This window comes from Danio rerio, chromosome 7 (assembly GCF_049306965.1).
Source record: "Danio rerio strain Tuebingen ecotype United States chromosome 7, GRCz12tu, whole genome shotgun sequence".
In the NCBI taxonomy this organism is placed as follows: Eukaryota; Metazoa; Chordata; class Actinopteri; order Cypriniformes; family Danionidae; genus Danio; species Danio rerio.
In genome coordinates this window covers 59,588,932-59,615,270 of record NC_133182.1, presented here as the reverse complement: position 1 = coordinate 59,615,270, position 26,339 = coordinate 59,588,932, and the positions used below count along the sequence as shown (strand labels likewise).

The window sequence follows — 26,339 nt, the reverse complement described above, 5'->3', positions numbered from 1 at the left end:
TGCTGGCTACAGGAAAGGACACGTTTTACACTGTAACAAACTCCTCCCACAAATTTTATCGTATCAGCACCAAATTTGGGTGGTGTCATCTGAAAGCTCTAGCGATTATATATTGTGAAGATCTAGAGTTTTCGCAAAGGGGCGTGTCCGTGGCGGCATGACAAACCTCAACGCTTCGCCATGGATCTGGAAGTACTTATAACTCAGCCACACAATGTCCGATCAGCCTGAAACTTCACATGGTTGATAAAAGTCCACTCTTGAACACATCCACATAATAATATTGAGTCAGTCATAGCGCCACCTGCTGGCAGATAGTAGTATGGCTTACAATTCAGCCCCACAATGTCTGATTTGCCTGAAACTTTACATGGTTGTTTAAAATCCTCTCCTGAACACATGTACATAATAATATTGAGTCTGTCATAGCGCCACCTGCTGGCTACAAGAAGTTTGGCTTATAACTCAGCCACACAATGTCTGAACTGCTTAAAACTTCACATGGTTGATTAAATTCCTCTCCTGAACACATCTGCATAATAATATTGAGACACATTTATAGCGCCACCTGCTGACAGGAGGAAGTTTGGCATAAATCTGTGATTTTCTTAGGTTCTTTATATATATCGCCATAAATTAATATTGTTCGATGTTCTCTGTCATCCTGAGGCCACCGGGCGGCGGTGAGCCCGGGTGCGAGGTCCCTATCATCGCTGCTTGCAGCTTTAATTATTATTAGGGACCGAGCACCAAACGGTGCAAGGCCCTATTGGAATTGCTCCGTTTATTAGGGACCGAGCACCGAAACGGTGCGTAGGCCCTATTGGAATTGCTCTGTTTATTATTATTCTTCTTCTTCTTCTTCTTCTTCTTCTTCTTCCGCGGAATGAATCGCGGTTTTGAGGGGCTAAACATGCCCGAAAACTCACGAAACTTTGCACACGCCTCAGAAGTGGCGAAAATTTACGTTTGTTATGGGCTTCGGAAGTGGGCGTGGCAAAATGACTCGACAGCGCCACCTAGAAAAATTAAACGGACGAGCCCCCGATATACGAATCACGCACATGCACGAAAATTGGCACACACCTCAAACATGCCAAAACATACGAAAAAGTCTCTTGGAGCCATATCTCAAACCCAACAGGAAGTTGGATATTTTTAACTTCCTGCGGCGAAAAAGTGGCGTTTTTACCATTTCCAGAGGTTGTATTTTAACGAACTCCTCCTAGGGATTTTATCCGATCAACACCAAAATTGGGTTTTGTCATCTAAACGCCTTGGCGATGTTAAATTGCGAAGCTTTAGAGTTTTCATCGATGGGCGTGTCCGTGGCGGCCTCGCAAACTTTGACGATTCGCCACAAAAGAGGAAGTCGTTATAACTCAGGCATGCATTACCCGATCTGCCTCAAAATCCACTCGCTTGATAAGCGTCCTGACCTGAACACGTTTACATGCCAATATCCAGATACAGTTACAGCGCCACCTGCTGGCCACAGGAAATGACATGATTTATGGAGTAACAAACTCCTCCCACAAATTTTATCGTATCAGCACCAAAATTGAGTGGTGTCATCTGAAAGCTGTAGCGATGATATATTGTAGAGATCTAGAGTTTTCACAGAGGGGTGTGTCCGTGGCGGTATGACAAACCTCAACGCTTCGCCATGGAACAGGAAGTCCTTATAACTCAACCACACAATGTCCGATCTGCCTGAAACTTCACATGGTTGATAAACGTCATCTCTTGAACACATCCACATAACAATATTGAAGTGGGCGTGGCAAAATGACTCGACAGCGCCACCTAGAAAAATTAAACGGACGAGCCCCCGATCTACAAATTACGCACATGCACAAAAATTGGCACACACCTCAAACATGGCAAAACATACGAAAAAGTCTCTTGGAGCCATATCTCAAACCCAACAGGAAGTCGGATATTTTTAACTTCCTATGGCGAAAAAGTGGCGCTTTTGCCATTTCCAGGCGTTGTATTTTAACGAACTCCTCCTAGGGATTTTATCCGATCAACACCAAAATTGGGTTTTATCATCTAAAGGCCTTGGTGATGTTAAATTGCGAAGCTTTAGAGTTTTCATCGATGGGCGTGTCCGTGGCGGCCTCGCAAACTTTGATGATTCGCCACAAAACAGGAAGTCTTTATAACTCTGGCATGCAATATTCGATTTGACTCAAAATTCACACATTTAATAACAGTCCCGACCTGAACAGGTTTACGTGCCGATATCCAGTTACAGTTATAGCGCCACCTGCTGGCCACAGGAAATGACATGTTTGACACTGTAACAAACTCCTTCCACAAACTTTCCCGTATCAGCACCAAAATAGAGTGGTGTCATCTGAAAGCTCTAGTGATGATATATTGTAAAGATCTAGAGTTTTTGCAGAGGGGCGTGTCTGTGGTGGCATGACAAACCTCAACGCTTCGCCATGGAACAGGAAGTCCTCATAACTCAACCACACAAAGTCCGATCAGCCTGAAACTTCATATGGTTGATAAAAGTCCTCTCTTAAACATATCCTCATAACAATATTGAAGTGGGCGTGGCAAAATGGCTCGACAGCGCCACATATAAAAATTAAACGGACGAGCCCCTGATCTACGAATCACGCACATGCACGAAAATTGGCACACACCTCAAACACGCCAAAACATACGAAAAAGTCTCTTGGAGCCATATCTCAAACCCAACAGGAAGTTGGATATTTTTGACTTCTTGCGTCAAATAAGTGGCATTTTTGCCATTTCCAGGCTTTGTATCTTAACGAACTCCTCCTAGGGATTTTATCCTATCGACACCAAAATTGGGTTTTGTCATCTAAAGGCCTTGGCGATGTTAAATTGCGAAGCTTTAGAGGTTTTGTCGACGGGCGTGTCCGTGGCGGCCTCGCAAACTTTGACGATTCGCCACAAAACAGGAAGTCGTCATAACTCAGGCATGCATTATCCGATCTGCCTCAAAATTCACACATTTAATAACAGTCCTGACCTGAGTACGTTTACATGCCAATATTCAGATACAGTTATAGCGCCACCTGCTGGCCACAGGAAATGTCATGATTTACAGAGTAATAAACTCCTCCCACAAATTTTTTCGTATCAGCACCAAATTTGGTTGGTTGTTATCTGAAAGCTCTATCGTTGATATATTGTGAAGATCTAGAGTTTTTGCAGAGGGTCGTGTTTGAGGTGGCATGACAAACCTCAACGCTTCGCCATGGAACAGGAAGTCCTTATAACTTAACCACACAATGTCCGATCAGCCTGAAACTTCACATGGTTGATTAAATTCCTCTCCTAAAGAAAGCTACATTACAATATTAAGTCACAGTCACAGCGCCACCTACTGACAGAAGGAAGTTTGGCATAAATCTGTGATTTTCTCAGGTTTTTTATATATATCGGCTTAAGATATTATTGTTAACTGTTTTCTGTCATCCTGAGGCAACCGGGCGGCGGTGAACCTGGGTGCGAGGTCCCTATCATCGCTGCTTGCAGCTTTAATTATTATTATTATTATTCCGCCCCCAATCGGGGCATTTTTGAGGGTCTAAACATGCCCGAAAACTCACGAAAATTTGCACACACACCAAACGCGGTGTAAATGGCTGGGTTTTAGGGGTATCGGAAGTGGGCGTGGCAAAATGACTCAACAGCGCCACCTAGAAAATTTAAAAGGACGAGCCCCCGATCCACGAATCACACACATGCACGAAAATTGGCACACACCTCAAACATGCCAAAACATACGAAAAAGTCTCTTGGAGCCATAACTCAAACCCAACAGGAAGTCGGATATTTTGTACTTCCTGCGGCGAAAAAGTGGCGATTTTGCCATTTTCAGGCGTTGTATTTTAACGAACTCCTCCTAGGGATTTCATCCGATCGACACCAAAATTGGGTTTTGTCATCTAAAGGCCTTGGCGATGTTAAATTGCGAAGCTTTAGAGTTTTCGTCGATGGGCATGTCCGTGGCGGCCTCGCAAACTTTGACGATTCGCCACAAAACAGGAAGTCGTTATAACTCAGGCATGCATTATCCGATCTGCTTCAAATTTCACACGTTTGATGTGAGTCCTGACCTGAACACGTTTACATGCCCATATCCAGTTATAGCTATAGCGCCACCTGCTGGCCACAGGAAATGACATGTTTTACATCGTGACAAACTCCTCCCACAAATTTTTTCGTATCAGCCCCAAATTTGAGTGGTGTCATCTGAAAGCTCTATCAGTGATATATTTTGAAGATCTAGAGTTTTTGCAGAGGGGCGTGTCCGTGGCGGCATGACAAACCTCAACGCTTCGCCATGGAACAGGAAGTCCTCATAACTCAACCACACAAAGTCCGATCAGCCTGAAACTTCATATGGTTGATAAAAGTCCTCTCTTGAACACATCCTCATAACAATAATGAAGTGGGCGTGGCAAAATGACTCGACAGCGCCACCTATAAAAATTAAACGGACGAGCCCCTGATCTACGAATCACGCACATGCACGAAAATTGGCACACACCTCAAACACGCCAAAACATACGAAAAAGTCTCTTGGAGCCATAACTCAAACCCAACAGGAAGTTGGATATTTTTGACTTCCTGCGTCAAATAAGTGGCATTTTTGCCATTTCCAGGCTTTGTATCTTAACGAACTCCTCCTAGGGATTTTATCCTATCGACACCAAAATTGGGTTTTGTCATCTAAAGGCCTTGGCGATGTTAAATTGCGAAGCTTTAGAGGTTTTGTCGACGGGCGTGTCCGTGGCGGCCTCGCAAACTTTGACGATTCGCCACAAAACAGGAAGTCGTCATAACTCAGGCATGCATTATCCGATCTGCCTCAAAATTCACACATTTAATAACAGTCCTGACCTGAGTACGTTTACATGCCAATATCCAGATACAGTTATAGCGCCACCTGCTGGCCACAGGAAATGTCATGATTTACAGAGTAATAAACTCCTCCCACAAATTTTTTCGTATCAGCACCAAATTTGGTTGGTTGTTATCTGAAAGCTCTAGTGATGATATATTGTGAAGATCTAGAGTTTTTGCAGAGGGTCGTGTTTGTGGTGGCATGACAAACCTCAACGCTTCGCCATGGAACAGGAAGTCCTTATAACTTAACCACACAATGTCCGATCAGCCTGAAACTTCACATGGTTGATTAAATTCCTCTCCTGAAGAAAGCTACATTGCAATATTAAGTCACAGTTATAGCGCCACCTACTGACAGAAGGAAGTTTGGCATAAATCTGTGATTTTCTCAGGTTTTTTATATATATCGGCTTAAGATATTATTGTTTACTGTTTTCTGTCATCCTGAGGCAACCGGGCGGCGGTGAGCCTGGGTGCGATGTCCCTATCATCGCTGCTTGCAGCTTTAATTAGGGACCGAGCACCGAAACGGTGCGTAGGCCCTATTGGAATTGCTCCGTTTATTATTATTAGGGACCGAGCACCGAAACGGTGCGTAGGCCCTATTGGAATTGCTCCGTTTATTAGGGACCGAGCACCGAACGGTGCAAGGCCCTATTGGAATTGCTCCGTTTATTAGGGACCGAGCACCGAAACGGTGCGTAGGCCCTATTGGAATTGCTCCGTTTATTATTAGGGACCGAGCACCGAACGGTGCAAGGCCCTATTGGAATTGCTCCGTTTATTATTATTATTATTATTATTCTTTTCCGGAATGAATCGCGATTTTGAGGGGCTAAACATGCCCGAAAACTCACGGAACTTTGCACACGCCTCAGAAGTGGCGAAAATTTACGTTTATTATGGGTCTCGGAAGTGGGCGTGGCAAAATGACTCGACAGCGCCACCTAGAAAAATTAAACGGACAAGCCCCCGATCAAAGAATCACGCACATGCACAAAAATTGGCACACACCTCAAACACACCAAAACATACGAAAAAGTCTCTTGGAGCCATATCGCAAACCCAACAGGAAGTCGGATATTTTTAACTTCCTGTGGCAAAAAAGTGGCGTTTTTGCCATTTTCAGGCGTTGTATTTTAACGAACTCCTCCTAGGAATTTTATCCGATCGACACCAAAATTGGGTTTTGTCATCTAAAGGCCTTGGCGATGTTAAATTGCGAAGATTTAGAGTTTTCGTCGATGGGCGTGTCCGTGGCGGCCTCGCAAACTTTGATGATTCGCCACAAAACAGGAAGTCGTTATAACTCAGGCATGCATTATCCGATCTGCCTCAAAACTCACACGCTTGATAAGTGTCCTGACCTGAACACGTTTACATGCCGAAATCCATATATAGTTATGGCGCCACCTGCTGGCCACAGGAAATGACATGTTTTACACTGTAACAAACTCCTCCCACAAATTTTATGGTATCAGCACCAAATTTGAGTGGTGTTATCTTAAAGCTCTAGCGATGATATATTGTGAAGATCTAGAGTTTTCGGAGAGGGGCGTGTCCGTGGCGGCATGACAAACCTCAACGCTTCGCCATGGAACAGAAAGTCCTCATAACTCAACCACACAAAGTCCGGTCAGCCTGAAACTTCATATGGTTGATAAAAGTCCTCTCCTGAACACATCCCCATAACAATATTGAAGTGGGTGTGGCAAAATGACTCGACAGCGCCACCTAGAAAAATTAAACGGACAAGCCCCCGAACTACGAATCACACACATGCACGAAAACTGGCACACACCTCAAACATGCCAAAACATACGAAAAAGTCTCTTGGAGCCATATCTCAAACCCAACAGGAAGTCGGATATTTTTGACTTTCTGCGGCGAAAAAGTGGCGTTTTTGCCAATTCCAGGCGTTGTATTTTAACGAACTCCTCCTAGGGATTTTATCCGATCAACACCAAAATTGGCTTTTGTCATCTAAAGGCCTTGGCGATGTTAAATTGCGAAGCTTTAGAGTTTTCGTCGATGGGCGTGTCCGTGGCGGCCTCGCAAACTTTGACGATTCGTCACAAAACAGGAAGTCGTTATAACTCGGGCATGCATTATCAGATCTGCCTCAAAATTGACACGCTTGATAAGAGTCCTGACCTGAACACGTTTACATGCCAATATTCAGACACAGTTATAGCGCCACCTGCTATCCATAGGAAATGACATGATTTATGGAGTAACAAACTCCTCCCACAAATTTTATCGTATCAGCACCAAAATTGAGTGGTGTTATCTAAAAGCTCTAGCGATGATATATTGTGAAGATCTAGAGTTTTCGGAGAGGGGCGTGTCCGTGGCGGCAAGGCAAATCTCAACGCTTCGCCATTGACCAGGAAGGCTTTATAACTCAACCACACAATGTCCGATCTGCCTGAAACTTCACATGGTTAATCAAATTCCTCTCCTGAACATATCCCAATAACAATATTGAAGTGGGCGTGGCAAACCGACTCGATAGCGCCACCTAGAAAAATTTAAACGGACGAGCCCCCGATCTACGAATGACGCACATGCCTGGAAATTGGCACACACCTCAAACACGCCAAAACATACGAAAAAGTCTCTTGAAGCCATATCTCAAACCCAACAGGAAGTCGGATATTTTTAATTTCCTGCTGCAAAAGAGTGGTGTTTTTGCTATTTTCAGGCGTTGTATTTTAACGAACTCCTCCTAGGGATTTTATCCGATCAACACCAAAGTGAGGTTTTGTCATCTAAAGGCCTTGTCGATGTGAAATTGCGAAGCTCTAGAGTTTTTGTTGATGGGCGTGTCCGTGGCGGCCTCGCAAACTTTGATGACTCGCCACAAAACAGGAAGTCGTTATAACTCAGGCATGCATTATCCGATCTGCCTTAAAATTCACACGTTTGATAAGAGTCCTGACCTGAACATGTTTACATGCCAATATCCAGATATAGTTATAGCGCCACCTGCTGGCCACAGGAAATAACATTATTTACAGTGTAACAAACTCCTCCCACAAATTTTATCATATCAGCACCAAATTTGGGTTGTGTTATCTGAAAGCTCTAGCAATGATATATTGTGAAGATCTAGAGTTTTCCCAGGGGGGGGTGTCTGTGGCGGCATGACAAACCTCAACGCTTCGCCATGGAACAGGAAGTCCTTATAACTCAACCACACAATGTCCGATCAGCCTGAAACTTCACATGGTTGATAAAACTCCTCTCCTGAACACATCCCCATAACAATATTGTGTCAGTCTTAGCGCCACCTAGTGACGGAAGGAATTTTGGCTTATAACTCAACCACACAATGTCCGATCAGCGTGAAACTTAACATGGTGGATAAAAGTCCTCTTCTGAACACATCCACATAACAATATTGAGTCTGTCATAGCGCCATCTGCTTGCAGAAGGTAGTTTTGCTTATAACTCAGCCCCACAATGTCTAATCTGCCTGAAACTTCACATGGTTGATTAAATTCCTCTTCTGAAGACATCAACATACCAACATTAAGACAGTCAAAGCGCCACCTGCTGGCAGAAGGTAGTTTGGCTTATAACTCAGCCACAAAATGACTGATCTGCCTGAAAATTCACATGGTTGATAAGATTCCTCTCCTGAAGACATCTACATGCCAATCTTGAGTCACAGTCATAGCGCCACCTGCTGACAGGAGGAAGTTTGGCATGAATCTATGATTTTCTCGGCTTCTTTATATATATATAGGCTTAAAATATTATTGTTCACTGTTCTTTGCCATCCTGAGGCCACAGGGTGGCGGTGAGCCCGGGTGCGAGGTCCCTATCATCGCTGCTTGCAGCTTTAATTATTATTATTCTTCCGACTTCTTCCGCGGAATGAATCGCAGTTTTGAGGGGCTAAACATGCCCGAAAACTCACGAAACTTTGCACACACCTCAGAAGTGGCGAAAATTTACGTTTGTTATGGGCTTCAGAAGTGGGCGTGGCAAAATGACTCGACAGCGCCACCTAGAAAAATTAAATCGACGAGCCCCCGATCCACGAATCACGCACATGCACGAAAATTGGCACACACCTCAAACACACCAAAACATACGAAAAAGTCTCTTGGAGCCATATCTCAAACCCAACAGGAAGTTGGATATTTTTGACTTCCTGCGGCGAAAAAGTGGCGTTTTTGCCATTTCCAGGCGTTGTATTTTAACGAACTCCTCCTAGAGATTTTATCCGATCCACACCAAAATTGGGTTTTGTCATCTAAAGGCCTTGGCGATGTTAAATTGCGAAGCTTTAGAGTTTTCGTCGATGGGCGTGTCCGTGGCGCCCTCGCAAACTTTGATGATTCGCCACAAAACAGGAAGTCGTTATAACTCAGGCATGCATTAACAGATCTGCCTCAAAATTCACACGCTTGATAAGCGTCCTGACCTGAACACGTTTACATGCCGATTTCCAGATACAGTTATAGCGCCACCTGCTGGCCACAGGAAATGACATGTTTTACACTGTAACGAACTCCTCTCACAAATTTTATCGTATCAGCACCAAATTTGAGTGGTGTCATCTGAAAGCTTTAGCGATGATATATTGTGAAGATCTAGAGTTTTTGCAGAGGGGCGTGTCCGTGGCGGCATGACAAACCTCAACGCTTCGCCATGGAACAAAAAGTCCTTATACCTCAACCACACAATGTCCGATCTGCCTGAAACTTCACAGGGTTGATAAAAGTCCTCTCCTGAACACATATACGTGCCAATATTGAGTCAGTCATAGCGCCACCTAGTGACAGAAGGTAGTTTTGCTTATAACTCAGCCACACAATATCCGATCTGCCTGAAACTTCACATGGTTGATAAAAGTCTTCTCCTGAACACATCTACATAACAATATTGAGTCAGTCATTGCGCCACCTGCTGGCAGAAGGTAGTTTGGCTTATATTTCAGCCACACAATGTCTGATTTGCCTGAAACTTCACATGGTTGATTAAATTCCATTACTAAAGGCATCTACATGCCAATCTTAAGTCACAGTTACAGCGCCACCTGCTGGCAGATGGTAGTTTGCATTATAACTCAACCACACAAAGTCCGATCTGCCTGAAACTTCACATGGTTGATAAAAGTCCTCTCCTGAACACATCTACATAACAATAATAAGTCTGGCATAGCGCCATCTGGTGGCAGAAGGAAGTTTGCCTTATAACTCAGCCACACAATGTCTGACCTGCCTGAAAACTCACATGGTTGATAAGATTCCTCTCCTGAAGACATCTACATGCCAATCTTAAGTCACAGTTATAGCGCCACCTGCTGACAGGAGGAAGTTTGGCATAAATCTGTGATTTTCCCAGGTTCTTTATTTATATTGGCTTAAATTATTGTTGTTCACTCTTCTCTGTCATCTTGAGGCCACTGGGCGGCGGTGAGCCCGGGTGCGAGGTCCCTATCATCGCTGCTTGCAGCTTTAATTTATTATTATTATTCCGCCCCCTATCGGGGCACTTTTGAGGGTCTAAACATGCCCGAAAACTCATGAAAATTTGCACACACACCATACGCGGTGTAAATGGCTTGTTGATATGGGTCTCGGCAGTGGGCGTGGCAAAATGACTCGACAGCGCCACCTAGAAAAATTAAACGGACGAGCCCCCGATATATGAATCACACACATATACGAAAATCGGCACACACCTCAAACATGCCAAAACATACGAAAAAGTCTCTTGGAGCCATATCTCAAACCCAACAGGAAGTCAGATATTTTTAACTTCCTGCGGCGAAAAAGTGGCGTTTTTGCCATTTCCAGACGTTGTATTTTAACGAACTCCTCCTAGGGATTTTATCCGATCGACACCAAAATTGGGTTTTGTCATCTAAAGGCCTTGGCGATGTTAAATTGCGAAGCTTTTGAGTTTTCGTCGATGGGCGTGTCTGTGGCGGCCTTGCAAACTTTGACGATTCGCCACAAAACAGGAAGTCGTTATAACTCAGGCATGCATTATCAGATCTGCCTCAAAAATCATACGCTTGATAAGAGTCCTGACCTGAACACATTTACATAGCAATATCCAGATACAGTTACAGCGCCACCTGCTGGCCGCAGGAAATGACATGATTTACGGAGTAACAAACTCCTCCCACAAATTTTATCGTATCAGCACCAAAATTGGGTGGTGTTATCTGAAAGCTCTAGCGATGATATATTGTGAAGATCTAGAGTTTTCGCGGAGGGGCGTGTCTGTGGCGGTATGACAAACCTCAATGCTTCGCCATGGAACAGGAAGTCCATATAACTCAACCACACAATGTCCGATCTGCCTGAAACTTCACATGGTTGATAAAAGTCCTCTCCTGAACACATCCACATAACAATATTGAAGTGGGTGTGGCAAAATGACTCGACAGCGCCACCTATAAAAATTAAACAGACGAGCCCCCAATCCACGAATCACGCACTTGCACGAAAATTGGCGCAAAACTCAAACACACCAAAACATACGAAAAAGTCTCTTGGAGCCATATCTCAAACCCAACAGGAAGTCGGATATTTTTAACTTACTGCGTCAAAAAAGTGGCGTTTTTGCCATTTCCAGACGTTGTATTTTAACGAACTCCTCCTAGGGATTTTATCCGATCGACACCAAAATAGGGTTTTGTCATCTAAAGGCCTTGGCGATGTTAAATTGCGAAGCTTTAGAGTTTTCATCGATGGGCGTGTCCGTGGCGGCCTCGCAAACTTTGGCGATTCGCCACAAAACAGGAAGTCGTTATAACTCAGGCATGCATTATCAGATCTGTCTCAAAATTCACACGCTTGATAAGCGTCCTGACCTGAACAGGTTTACGTACCGATATCCAGTTACAGTTATAGCGCCACCTGCTGGCCACAGGAAATGACATGTTTTACATCGTAACAAACTCCTCCCACAAACTTCATCGTATCAGCACCAAATTTAAGTGGTGTCATCTGAAAGCTCTAGCGATAATATATTGTGAAGATCTAGAGTTTTCGCAGAGGGGCGTGTCCGTGGCAGCATGACAAACCTCAACGCTTCGCCGTGGAACAGGAAGTCCTTATAACTCAACCACACAAAGTCCGATCTGCCTGAAACTTCACATGGTTGATTAAATTCCATGACTGAAGGCATCTACATGCCAATCTTAAGTCACAGTTATAGCGCCACCTGCTGGCAGATGGTAGTTTGCATTATAACTCAACCACACAAAGTCTGATCTGCATGAAACTTCACATGGTTGATAAAAGTCCTCTCCTGAACACATCTATCTAACACCATTGAGTCTGTCATAGCGCCATCTGCTGACAAAAGGCAGTTTGGCTTATAACTCAGCCAAACAATGTCCGATCTGCCTGAAACTTTACATTGTTGATAAGATTCCTCTCCTGGCGACATCTACATGCCAATCTTGAGTCACAGTTTTAGCGCCACCTGCTGAGAAGAGGAAGTTTGGCATAAATCTGTGATTTTCTCAGATTTTTTTAATATATCAGCCTAAACTATTACTGTTCGCTGTTCTCTGTCATCCTGAGGCCACCGGGCGGCGGTGAGCCCGGGTGCGAGGTCCCTATCATCGCTGCTTGCAGCTTTAATTATTAGGGACCGAGCACCGAAACGGTGCGTAGGCCCTATTGGAATTGCTCCGTTTATTATTAGGGACCGAGCACCGAAACGGTGCGTAGGCCCTATTGGAATTGCTCCGTTTATTATTATTATTATTATTAGGGACCGAGCACCGAACGGTGCAAGGCCCTATTGGAATTGCTCCGTTTTTAGGGACCGAGCACCGAAACGGTGCGTAGGCCCTATTGGAATTGCTCCGTTTATTATTAGGGACCGAGCACCGAAACGGTGCGTAGGCCCTATTGGAATTGCTCCGTTTTTTATTATTATTATTATTATTATTATTATTCCGCCCCCAACCGGGGCACTTTTGAGGGTCTAAACATGCCCGAAAACTCACGAAAATTTGCACACATACCAAACGCGGTGTAAATGGCTGGGTTTTAGGGGTTTCGGAACTTGGCGTGGCAAAATGACTCGACAGCGCCACCTAGAAAAATTCAACGGACGAGCCCCCGATCCGCGAATCACGCACATGCACGAAAATTGGCACACACCTCAAACATGCCAAAACATACGAAAAAGTCTCTTGGAGCCATATCTCAAACCCAACAGGAAGTTGGATATTTTTGACTTCCTGCGGCGAAAAAGTGGCGTTTTTGCCATTTCCAGGCGTTGTATTTTAACGAACTCCTCCTAGGGATTTTATCCGATCGACACCAAAATTGGGTTTTGTCATCTAAAGGCCTTGGCGATGTTAAATTGCGAAGCTTTAGAGTTTTCGTTGATGGGCGTGTCCGTGGCGGCCTCGCAAACTTTGACGATTCGCCACAAAACAGGAAGTCGTTATAACTCAGGCATGCATTATCCGATCGGCCTCAAAATTCACACGTTTGATAAGAGTCCTGACCTGAACAAGTTTACATGCCAATATCCAGATATAGTTATAGCGCCACCTGCTGGCCACAGGAAATGACATGTTTTACATCATAACAAACTCCTCCCACAATTTTTTTCGTATCAGCACCAAATTTGGGTTGTGTTATCTGAAAGCCCTAGCGATGATGTATTGTGAAGATCTAGAGTTTTCGCAGAGGGGCGTGTCCGTGGCGGCATGACAAACCTCAACGCTTCGCCATGGAACAGAAAGTCCTTATAACTCAAGCACACAATGTCCGATCTGCCTGAAACTTCACATGGTTGATAAAAGTCCTCTCCTGAACTTATCCTCATAACAATAATGAAGTGGGCGTGGCAAAATGACTCGACAGCGCCACCTATAAAAATTAAACGGATGAGCCCCTGATCTACGAATCACGCACATGCACGAAAATTGGCACACACCTTAAACATGCGAAAACATACAAAAAAGTCTCTTGGAGCCATATCTCAAACCCAACAGGAAGTTGAATATTTTTAACTTCCTGTGGCAAATAAGTGGCATTTTTGCCATTTCCAGGCTTTGTATCTTAACGAACTCCTCCTAGGGATTTTATCCTATCGACACCAAAATTGGATTTTGTCATCTCAAGGCCTTGGCGATGTTAAATTGCGAAGCTTTAGAGGTTTTATCGATGGGCGTGTCCGTGGCGGCCTCACAAACTTTAACGATTCGCCACAAAACCGGAAGTCATTATAACTCAGGCATGCATTATCCGATCTGCCTCAAAATTCACATGTTTAATATAAGTCCAGACCAGAACAAGTTTACATGCCGATATCCAGATACAGTTACAGCGCCACCTGCTGGCCACAGAAAATGTCATGATTTACAAAGTAATAAACTCATCCCACAAATTTTTTTCATATCAGCACCAAATTTGGTTGGTTGTGTATCTGAAAGCTCAAGCGATGATATATTGTGAAGATCTAGAGTTTTTGCAGAGGGGCGTGTCTGTGGTGGCATGACAAACCTCAACGCTTTGCCATGAAAAAGGAAGTCCTTATAACTCAACCACACAATGTCTGATCCGCCTGAAACTTCACATGGTTGATTAAATTCCTCTCCTGAAGAGATCTAAATGCCAATATTGAGTCAGTCATAGCGCCACCTAGTGACAGAAGTTAGTTTTGCTTATAACTCAGCCACACAATGTCCAATCAGCCTAAAACTTCACAGGGTTAATAAAAGTCCTCTCCTGAAGACATCTACATGCCAATATTGAGTCACAGTCATAGCGCCACCTGCTGGCAACAGGTAGTTTGGTTTATAACTCAGCCACACAATGTCCGATCTGCCTGAAACTTCACATGGTTGATAAATGTCTTCTCCTGAACACATCTACATAACAATATTGAGTCAGTTATAGCGCCACCTGCTGGCAGAAGGTAGTTTGGCTTATAACTAAGCCACACAATGTCCAATCAGCCTAAAACTTCACAGGGTTAATAAAAGTCCTCTCCTGAAGACATCTACATGACAATACTGAGTCACAGTCATAGCGCCACCTGCTGACAGGAGGAAGTTTGGCATAAATCTGTGGATTTCTCAGGTTTTTTATATATATCGGCTTAAATTGTTATTGTTCACTGTTCTCTGTCATCCTGAGGCCACCGGGCGGCGGTGAGCCCGGGTGCGAGGTCCCTATCATCGCTGCTTGCAGCTTTAATTAGGGACCGAGCACCGAAACGGTGCGTAGGCCCTATTGGAATTGCTCCGTTTATTATTATTCTTCTTCTTCTTCTTCTTCTTCTTCTTCTTCCGCGGAATGAATCGCGGTTTTGAGGGGCTAAACATGCCCGAAAACTCACGAAACTTTGCACACGCCTCAGAAGTGGCGAAAATTTACGTTTATTATGGGCTTCGGAAGTGGGCGTGGCAAAATGACTCGACAGCGCCACCTAGAAAAATTAAACGGACGAGCCCCCGATCCACGAATCACGCACATGCACGAAAATTGGCACACACCTCAAACATGCCAAAACATACGAAAAAGTCTCTTGGAGCCATATCTCAAACCCAACAGGAAGTCGGATATTTTTAACTTCCTGCGGCGAAAAAGTGGCGTTTTTGCCATTTCCAGGCGTTGTACTTTAACGAACTCCTCCTAGGGATTTTATCCGATCGACACCAAAATTGGGGTTTGTCATCTAAAGGCCTTGGCGATGTTAAATTGCGAAGCTTTAGAGTTTTCATCGATGGGCGTGTCCGTGGCGGCCTCGCAAACTTTGACGATTCGCCACAAAAGAGGAAGTCGTTATAACTCAGGCATGCATTATCAGATCTGCCTCAAAATTCACGCGCTTGATAAGCGTCCTGACCTGAACACGTTTACATGCCAATATCCAGATACAGTTACAGCGCCACCTGCTGGCCACAGGAAATGACATGATTTACGGAGTTATAAACTCCTCCCACAAATTTTATCGTATCAACACCAAAATTGAGTGGTGTTATCTGAAAGCTCTAGCGATGATATATTGTGAAGATCTAGAGTTTTCGCAGAGGGGCGTGTCCGTGGCGGTATGACAAACCTCAACGCTTCGCCATGGAACAGGAAGTCCTTATAACTCAACCACACAATGTCTGATCCGCCTGAAACTTCACATGGTTGATAAACGTCATCTCTTGAACACATCCACATAACAATATTGAAGTGGGCGTGGCAAAATGACTCGACAGCGCCACCTAGAAAAATTAAACGGACAAGCCCCCGATCTACGAATCATGCACATGCACAAAAATTGGCACACACCTCAAACATGGCAAAACATACGAAAAAGTCTCTTGGAACCATATCTCAAACCCAACAGGAAGTCGAATATTTTTAACTTCCTGTGGCGAAAAAGTGGCTTTTTTGCCATTTCCAGGCGTTGTATTTTAACGAACTCCTCCTAGGGATTTTATCCGATCAACACCAAAATTGGGTTTTATCATCTAAAGGCCTTGGCGATGTTAAATTGCGAAGCTTTAGAGTTTTTGTCGATGGGCGTGTCCGTGGCGGCCACGCAAACTTTGATGATTCGCCACAAAACCGGACGTCATTATAACTCAGGCATGCATTATCAGATCTGCCTCAAAATTCACACGTTTAATAAGAGTCTAGACCAGAACACATTTACATGCCAATATCCAGATACAGCTATAGCGCCACCTGCTGGCCACAGGAAATTACATGATTTACAGAGTAATAAACTCCTCCCACAAATTTTTTTCGTATCAGCACTAAATTTGGTTGGTTGTTATCTGAAAGCTCAAGCGATGATATATATTGTGAAGATCTAGAGTTTTTGCGGAGGGGCGTGTATGTGGTGGCATGACAAACCTCAACGCTTCGCCATGAAACAGGAAGTCCTTATACCTCAACCACACAATGTCCGATCTGCCTGAAACTTCACATGGTTGATTAAATTCTTCTCTTGAACATATCCCCATACCTATATTGAGTTACAGTCATAGCGCCACCTGCTGACAGAAGGAATTTTACCTTATAACTTAACCACACAATGTCTGATCTGCCTGAAACTACACATGGTTGATTAAATTCCTCTTCTGAAGACATTTAAAAGCCAATATTGAATCTGTCATAGTGCCACCTGCTGGCAGAATGTAGTTTGGCTTATAACTCAGCCACACAATGTCTGATCTGCCTGAAACTTCAAATGGTTGATTAAATTCCTCTCCTGAACACATCCACATAACATAATTGAGTCAGTCATAGCGCCACCTGCTGGCAGAAGGTAGTTTGGCTTATAACTCAGCCACACAATGTCCGATCTGCCTGAAAAATCACACGGTTGATAAGACTCTTCTACTGAAGGCATCTACATAAAAATCTTTAGTCACAATTATAGCGCCACCTGCTGACAGGAGGAAGTTCGGCATAAATCTGTGATTTTCTCTGGTTATTTATATATATCGGCTTAAATTAATGTTGTTCGCTGTTCTCTGTCATCCTGAGGCCACCGGGCGGCGGTGAGCCCGGGTGCGAGGTCCCTATCATCGCTGCTTGCAGCTTTAATTATTATTATTATTATTCCGCCCCCTATCGGGGCACTTTTGAGGGTCTAAACATGCCCGAAAACTCATGAAAATTTGCACACACACCAAACGCGGTGTAAATAGCAGGTTGATATGGGTCTCGGAAGTGGGCGTGGCAAAATGACTCGACAGCGCCACCTAGAAAAATTAAACGAACGAGCCCCCGATACACGAATCACGCACATGCACGAAAATTGGCACACACCTCAAACATGCCAAACCATACGAAAAAGTCTCTTGGAGCCATATCTCAAACCCAACAGGAAGTCGGATATTTTTAACTTCCTGCGGCGAAAAAGTGGCATTTTTGCCATTTCCAGGCGTTGTATTTTAACGAACTCCTCCTAGGGATTTCATCCGATCGACACCAAAATTGGGTTTTGTCATCTAAAGGCCTTGGCGATGTTAAATTGCGAAGCTTTAGAGTTTTCGTCGATGGGCGTGTCCGTGGCGGCCTCGCAAACTTTGACGATTCGCCACAAAACAGGAAGTCGGTATAACTCAGGCATGCATTATCCGATCTGCCTCAAAATTCACACCTTTGATAAGAGTCCTGACCTGAACACGTTTACATGCCGATATCTAGATACAGATATAGCGCCACCTGCTGGCCACAGGAAATGACATGTTTTACAGTGTAACAAACTCCTCCCACAAATTTTTTCGTATCAGCACCAAATTTGGGTTGTGTTATCTGAAAGCCCTAGCGATGAAATATTGTGAAGATCTAGAGTTTTGGTAGAGGGGCGTGTCCTTGGCAGCATGACAAACCTCAACGCTTCGCCATAGAACAAGAAGACCTTATAACTCAACCACACAATGTCCGATCTGCCTGAAACTTCACAAGGTTGATAAAAGTCCTCTCCTGAACACATCCCCATAATAATAATGAAGTGGGTGTGGCTATATGACTCGACAGCGCCACCTATAAAAATTAAACGGACGAGCCCCCGATCTACGAATCACGCACATGCACGAAAATTGGCACACACCTCAAACATGCCAAAACATACGAAAAAGTCTCTTGGAGCCATATCTCAAACCCAACAGGAAGTCGGATATTTTTAACTTCCTACGGCGAATAAGTGGCAATTTTGCCATTTCCAGGCGTTGTATCTTAACGAACTCCTCCTAGGGATTTTATCTGATTGATACCAAAATTGGATTTTGTCATCTAAAGGCCTTGGCGATGTTAAATTGCGAAGCTTTAGAGTTTTCGTCGATGGGCGTGCCTGTGGCGGCCTCGCAAACTTTGACGATTCGCCACAAAACAGGAAATCGTTATAACTCAGGCATACTTTATCCTACCTGGCTCAAAATACACACGTTTGATAAGAGTCCTGACCTAAACACTTTAAAATGCCGAAATCCAGGAAAAGTTATAGCGCCACCTGCTGGCCGCAGGAAATTACATGTTTTACACTGTCACGAACTTCTCTCACAAATTTTATAGTATCAGCACCAAATTTGGGTGGTGTCATCTGAAAGCTCTAGCGATGATATATTGTGACAATCTAGAGTTTTCGCAGAGGGGCGTGTCCGTTGTGGCATGACAAACCTCAACGCTTCGCCATGGAACAGGAAGTCCTTATAACTCAACCACACAATGTCTGATCTGCCTGAAACTCCACATGGTTGATAAAAGTCCTCTCCTGAACACATATACATGCCAATATTAGTCAGTCATAGCGCCACCTAGTGACGGAAGGAATTTTGGCTAATAACTCAACCACACAATGTCCGATCAGCGTGAAACTTAACATGGTGGATAAAAGTCCTCTCCTGAAGACAACTACATACCAATCTTGAGTCACAGTCATAGCGCCACCTGCTGACAGGGGGAAGTTTGGCATAAATCTGTGATTTTCTCGGCTTCTTTATATATATCGGCTTAAAATATTATTGTTCGCTGTTCTCTATCATCCTGAGGCCACCGGGCGGCGGTGAGCCCGGGTGCGAGGTCCCTATCATCGCTGCTCGCAGCTTTAATTAGGGACCGAGCACCGAAACGGTGCGTAGGCCCTATTGGAATTGCTCTGTTTATTATTATTCTTCTTCTTCTTCTTCTTCCGCGGAATGAATCGCGGTTTTGAGGGGCTAAACATGCCCGAAAACTCACGAAACTTTGCACACGCCTCAGAAGTGGCGAAAATTTACGTTTGTTATGGGCTTTGGAAGTGGGCGTGGCAAAATGACTCGACAGCGCCACCTAGAAAAATTAAACGGACGAGCCCCCGATATACGAATCACGCACATGCATGAAAATTGGCACACACCTTAAACACACCAAAACATACGAAAAAGTCTCTTGGAGCCATATCTCAAACCCAACAGGAAGTCGGATATTTTTGAGTTCCTGCGGCGAAAAAGTGGCGTTTTTGCCATTTCCAGGCGTTGTATTTTAACGAACTCCTCCTAGGGATTTTATCCAATCGACACCAAAATTGGGTTTTATCATCTAAAGGACTTGGCGATGTTAAATTGCGAAGCTTTAGAGTTTTCATCGATGGGCGTGTCCGTGGCGGCCTCGCAAACTTTGATGATTCGCCACAAAACAGGAAGTCGTTATAACTCAGGCATGCATTATCCAATCTGCCTCAAAATTCACACGTTTAATAAGAGTCCTGACCTGAACACGTTTACATGCCGATATCCAGTTACAGTTATAGCGCCACCTGCTGGCCACAGGAAATGACATGTTTTACACTGAACCAAACTAACTCCCACAAATTTTATCGTATCAGCACCAAATTTGAGTAGTGTTATCTGTAAGCTCTAGCGATGATATATTGTAAAGATCTAGAGTTTTTGCAGATGGGCGTGTCCGTGGCGACATGACAAGGCTCAACGCTTCGCCATGGAACAGGAAGTCCTTATAACTCAACCACACAATGTCCGATCTGCCTGAAACTTCACATGGTTGATAAAAGTCCTCTCCTGAACACATGCCCATGAAATTATTGAAGTGGGTGTGGCAAAATGACTCGACAGCGCCACCTAGAAAACTTAAACGAACGAGCCCCCGATCTACGAATCACGCACATGCGCGAAAATTGGCACACACCTCAAACACGCCAAAACATCCGAAAAAGTCTCTTGGAGCCAAATCTCAAACCCAACAGGAAGTCGGATATTTTTAACTTCCTGCTGCAAATAAGTGGCATTTTTGCCATTTCCAGGCGTTGTATTTTAACGAACTCCTCCTAGGGATTTTATCCGATCGACACCAAAATTGGGTTTTGTCATCTAAAGGCCTTGGCGGTGTTAAATTGCGGAGCTTTATAGTTTTCGTCGATGGGCGTGTCCGTGGCAGCCTCGCAAACTTTGACGATTCGCCACAAAACAGGAAGTCATTATAACTTAGGCATGCATTATCAGATCTGCCTCAAAATTCACATGTTTAATGAGAGTCCTGACCTGAACACGTTTACATGCCGATATCCAGATACAGTTATAGCGCCACCTGCTGGCCACAGGAAATGTCATGATTTACAGAGTAATAAACTCCTCCCACTATTTTTTTTGTATCAGCACCAAAGTTGGTGGGTTGTTATCTGAAAGCTTAAGTGATGATATATTGTGAAGATCTAGAGTTTTGCAGAAGGGCATGTCCGTGGCGGTATGACAACCTCAACACTTCGCCGTGGAACAGGAAGTCCTTATATCTCAACGACACAAAGTCAGATCAGCCTGAAACTTCACATGGCTCATAAAAGTCCTCTTCTGAACACATCCCCAAAACAGTAATGAGTCAGTCATAACGCCACCTGCTGGCAGAAGGTAGATAGGCTTATAACTCAGCCAAACAACATCCGATCTGCCTGAAACTTAACATGGTTGATTAAATTCAATTACTGAAGGCATCTACATGCCAATCTTAAGTCACAGTTATAGCGCCACCTGCTGGCAGATGGTAGTTTGCATTATAACTCAACCACACAAAGTCCGATCTGCCTGAAAGTTCACATGGTTGATAAAAGTCCTCTCCTGAACACATCTACATAACAACATTGAGTCTGTCGTAGCGCCACCTGCTGACAAAAGGCAGTTTGGCTTATAACTCAGCTAAACAATGTTCGATCTGCCTGAAACTTCACATGGTTGATAAGATTCCTCTCCTGGTGACATCTACATGCCAATCTTGAGTCACAGTCATAGCGCCACCTGCTGAGAGGAGGAGGTTTGGCATAAATCTGTGATTTTCTCAGATTTTTAAAATATATCGGCTTAAATTATTACTGTTCGCTGTTCTCTGTCATCCTGAGGCCACCGGGCGGCGGTGAGCCCGGGTGCGAGGTCCCTATCATCGCTGCTTGCAGCTTTAATTATTATTCTTCTTCTTCTTCTTCCGCGGAATGAATCGCGGTTTTGAGGGGCTAAACATGCCCGAAAACTCACGCAACTTTGCACACGCCTCAGAAGTAGCGAAAATTTACGTTTGTTATGGGCTTCGGAAGTGGGCGTGACAAAATGACTCGACAGCGCCACCTAGAAAAATTAAACGGACGAGCCCCCGATACACGAATCACGCACACGCACGAAAATTGGCACACACCTCAAACACGCCAAAACATACGAAAAAGTCTCTTGGAGCCATATCTCAAACCCAACAGGAAGTCGGATATTTTTAACTTCCTGCGGCGAAAAAGTGGCATTTTTGCCATTTCCAGGCATTGTATTTTAACGAACTCCTCCTAGGGATTTTATCTGATCGACACCAAAATAGGGTTTTGTCATCTAAAGGCCTTGGCGATGTTAAATTGCGAAGCTTTAGAGTTTTCGTCGATGGGCGTGTCCGTGGCGCCCTCGCAAACTTTGACGATTCGCCACAAAACAGGAAGTCGTTATAACTCAGGCATGCATTATCAGATCTGCCTCAAAATTCACACGCTTGACAAGCGTCCTGTCCTGAACATGTTTACATAGCAATATCCAGATACAGTTACAGCGCCACCTGCTGGCCACAGGAAATGACATGATTTACGGAGTAACAAACTCCTACCACAAATTTTTTCGTATTAGCACCAAAATTGGGTTGTGTTATCTGAAAGCTCTAGCGATGATATATTGTGAAGATCTAAAGTTTTCGCAGAGGGGCGTGTCCGTAGCGGCATGACAAACCTCAATGCTTCGCCATGGAACAGGAAGTCCTTATAACTCAACCACACAATGTCTGATCTGCCTGAAACTTCACATGGTTGATAAACGTCCTCTCCTGAACACATCCACATATCAATATTGAAGTGGGCGTGGCAAAATGACTCGACAGCGCCACCTATAAAAATTAAACAGACGAGCCCCCGATCCACGAATCACGCACATGCACGAAAATTGGCACACACCTCAAACACACCAAAACATACGAAAAAGTCTCTTGGAGCCATATCTCAAACCCAACAGGAAGTCGGATATTTTTAACTTCCTGCGTCAAAAAAGTGGCGTTTTTGCCATTTCCAGGCGTTGTATTTTAACGAACTCCTCCTAGGGATTTTTTCCGATCGACACCAAAATAGGGTTTTGTTATCTAAAGGCCTTGGCGAAGTTAAATTGCGAAGCTTTATAGTTTTCGTTGATGGGCCTGTCCGTGGCGGCCTCGCAAACTTTGATGATTCGCCACAAAAAAGGAAGTCGTTATAACTCAGGCATGCATTATCAGATCTGTCTCAAAATTCACACGTTTGATAAGCGTCCTGACCTGAACACGTTTACATGCCAATATCCAGATACAGTTATAGCGCCACCTGCTGGCCACAGGAAATGACATGTTTTACAGTGTAACAAACTCTTACCACAAACTTCATCGTATCAGCACCAAATTTGAGTGGTGTCATCTGAAAGCTCTAGCCATTATATATTGTGAAGATCTAGAGTTTTCGCAGAGGCGCGTGTCTGTGGCGGCATGACAAACCTCAACGCTTTGCCATGGAACAGGAAGTCCTTATAGCTCAACCACACAATGTCCGATCTGCCTGAAACTTCACATGGTTGATTAAATTCCATGACTGAAGGCATCTACATGCCAATCTTAAGTCACAGTTATAGCGCCACCTGCTGGCAGATGGTATTTTGCATTATAACTCAACCACACAAAGTCCGATCTGCCTGAAACTTCACATGGTTGATAAAAGTCCTCTCCTGAACACATCTACATAACACCATTGAGTCTGTCATAGCGCCATCTGCTGACAAAAGGCAGTTTGGCTTATAACTCAGCCAAACAATGTCCGATCTGCCTGAAACTTTACATTGTTGATAAGATTCCTCTCCTGGCGACATCTACATGCCAATCTTGAGTCACAGTTTTAGCGCCACCTGCTGAGAGGAGGAAGTTTGGCATAAATCTGTGATTTTCTCCGATTTTTTTTAATATATCAGCCTAAATTATTACGGTTCACTGTTCTCTGTCATCCTGAGGCCACCGGGCGGTGGTGAGCCCGGGTGCGAGGTCCCTTTCATCGCTGCTTGCAGCTTTAATTATTATTATTATTATTCTCCTGCGAAATGAATCGCGGTTTTGAGGGGCTAAACATGCCCGAAAACTCACGCAACTTTGCACACGCCTCAGAAGTGGCGAAAAATTACGTTTGTTATGGGCTTCGGAAGTGGGCGTGGCAAAATGACTCGACAGCGCCACCTAGAAAAATTAAACGGACGAGCCCCCGATCCACGAATCACGCACATGCACGAAAATTGGCACACACCTCAAACATGCCAAAACATACAAAAAAGTCTCTTGGAGCCATATCTCAAACCCAACAGGAAGTTGGATATTTTTGACTTCCTGCGACGAAAAAGTGGCATTTTTGCCATTTCCAGGCGTTGTATTTTAACGAACTCCTCCTAGGGATTTTATCCGATCGACACCAAAATTGGGTTTTGTCATCTAAAGGCCTTGGCGATGTTAAATTGCGAAGCTTTAGAGTTTTCATCGATGGGCGTGTCCGTGGCGGCCTCGCAAACTTTGACGATTCGCCACAAAAGAGGAAGTCGTTATAACTCAGGCATGCATTATCCGATCTGCCTCAAAATTCACACGCGTGATATGCGTCCTAACCTGAACACGTTTACATGCCAATATCCAGATATAGTTATAGCGCCACCTGCTGGCCACAGGAAATTACATGATTTACGGAGTTACAAACTCCTCCCACAAATTTTATCGTATCAACACCAAAATTGAGTGGTGTTATCTGAAAGCTCGAGCGATGATATATTGTGAAGATCTAGAGTTTTTGCAGAGGGGCGTGTCCATGGCGGCATGACAAACCTCAACGCTTCACCATGGAACAGGAAGTCCTTATAACACAACCACAGAATGTCCGATCAGCCTGAAACTTCACATGGTTGATAAACGTCATCTCTTGAACACATCCACATAACAATATTGAAGTGGGCGTGGCACAATGACTCGACAGCGCCACCTAGAAAAATTAAACGGACGAGCCCCCGATCTACGAATCACGCACATGCACGAAAATTGGCACACACCTCAAACATGCCAAAACATACAAAAAAGTCTCTTGGAGCCATATCTCAAACCCAACAGGAAGTTGGATATTTTTGACTTCCCGTGGCGAAAAAGTGGCGTTTTTGCCATTTCCAGGCGTTGTATTTTAACGAACTCCTCCTAGGGATTTTATCCGATCGACACCAAAATTGGTTTTTGTCATCTAAAGGCCTTGGCGATGTTAAATTGCGAAGCTTTAGAGTTTTCGTCGATGGGCGTGTCCGTGGCGGCCTCGCAAAGTTTGACGATTCGCCACAAAACAGGAAGTCGTTATAACTCAGGCATGCATAATCCGATCTGCCTCAAAATTCACACGTTTAATAACAGTCCTGACCTGAACACGTTTACATGCCAATTTCCAGATACAGTTACAGCGCCACCTGCTGGCCACAGGAAATGACATGTTTTACAGAGTAACAAACTCCTCCCACAAATTTTATCGTATCAGCAACAAATTTGGGTTGTGTTATCTGAAAGCCCTAGTGATGATATATTGTGAAGATCTAGAGTTTTCGGAGAGGGGCGTGTCTGTGGCGGCATGACAAACCTCAATGCTTCGCCATTGACCAGGAAGGCTTCATAACTCAACCACACAATGTCCGATCAGCCTGAAACTTCACATGGTTGGTAAAAGTCTTCTCCTGAACACATCTACATAACAATATTGAGTCTGTCATAGCACCACCTGCTGAAAAAAAGGTAGTTTGGCTTATAACTCAGCCAAACAATATCCGATCTGCCTGAAAATTCACATGGTTGATAAGATTCCTCTCCTGAAGACATCTACATGCCAATCTTGAGACACAGTTATAGCACCACCTGCTGACAAGAGGTTGTTTGGCATAAATCTGTGATTTTCTCAGGTTCTTTATATATATCGGCTTAAATTATTATTGTTCGCTGTTCTCTGTCATCCTGAGGCCACCGGGCGGCGGTGAGCCCGGGTGCGAGGTCCCTATCATCGCTGCTTGCAGCTTTAATTTATTATTATTATTATTATTATTATTCCGCCCCCTATCGGGGCACTTTTGAGGGTCTAAACATGCCCGAAAACTCATGAAAATTTGCACACACACCAAACCCGGTGTAAATAGCAAGTTGATATGGGTCTCGGAAGTGGGCATGGCAAAATGACTCGACAGCGCCACCTAGAAAAATTAAACGGACGAGCCCCCGATACACGAATCACGCACATGCACAAAAATTGGCACACACCTCAAACATGCCAAACCATACGAAAAAGTCTCTTGGAGCCATATCTCAAACCCAACAGGAAGTCGGATATTTTTAACTTCCTGCGGTGAAAAAGTGGCGTTTTTGCCATTTCCAGGCGTTGTATTTTAACGAACTCCTCCTAGGGATTTT

At 44.2% G+C, this 26,339-nt stretch overlaps 1 protein-coding gene and 1 long non-coding RNA gene across 8 annotated transcripts in view; one reads left to right on the top strand and one right to left on the bottom strand.

Moving 5' to 3' along the window:
- Positions 1-26,339, bottom strand: part of LOC137496227 (uncharacterized) — a 385,312-nt gene that overhangs the window by 73,717 nt on the left and 285,256 nt on the right. The gene's annotated exons all lie outside the window — the stretch shown is intronic.
- LOC110439952 (transmembrane protein 236-like) overlaps positions 1-26,339 on the top strand; it is a 766,382-nt gene that overhangs the window by 478,320 nt on the left and 261,723 nt on the right. The window lies entirely within an intron of this gene.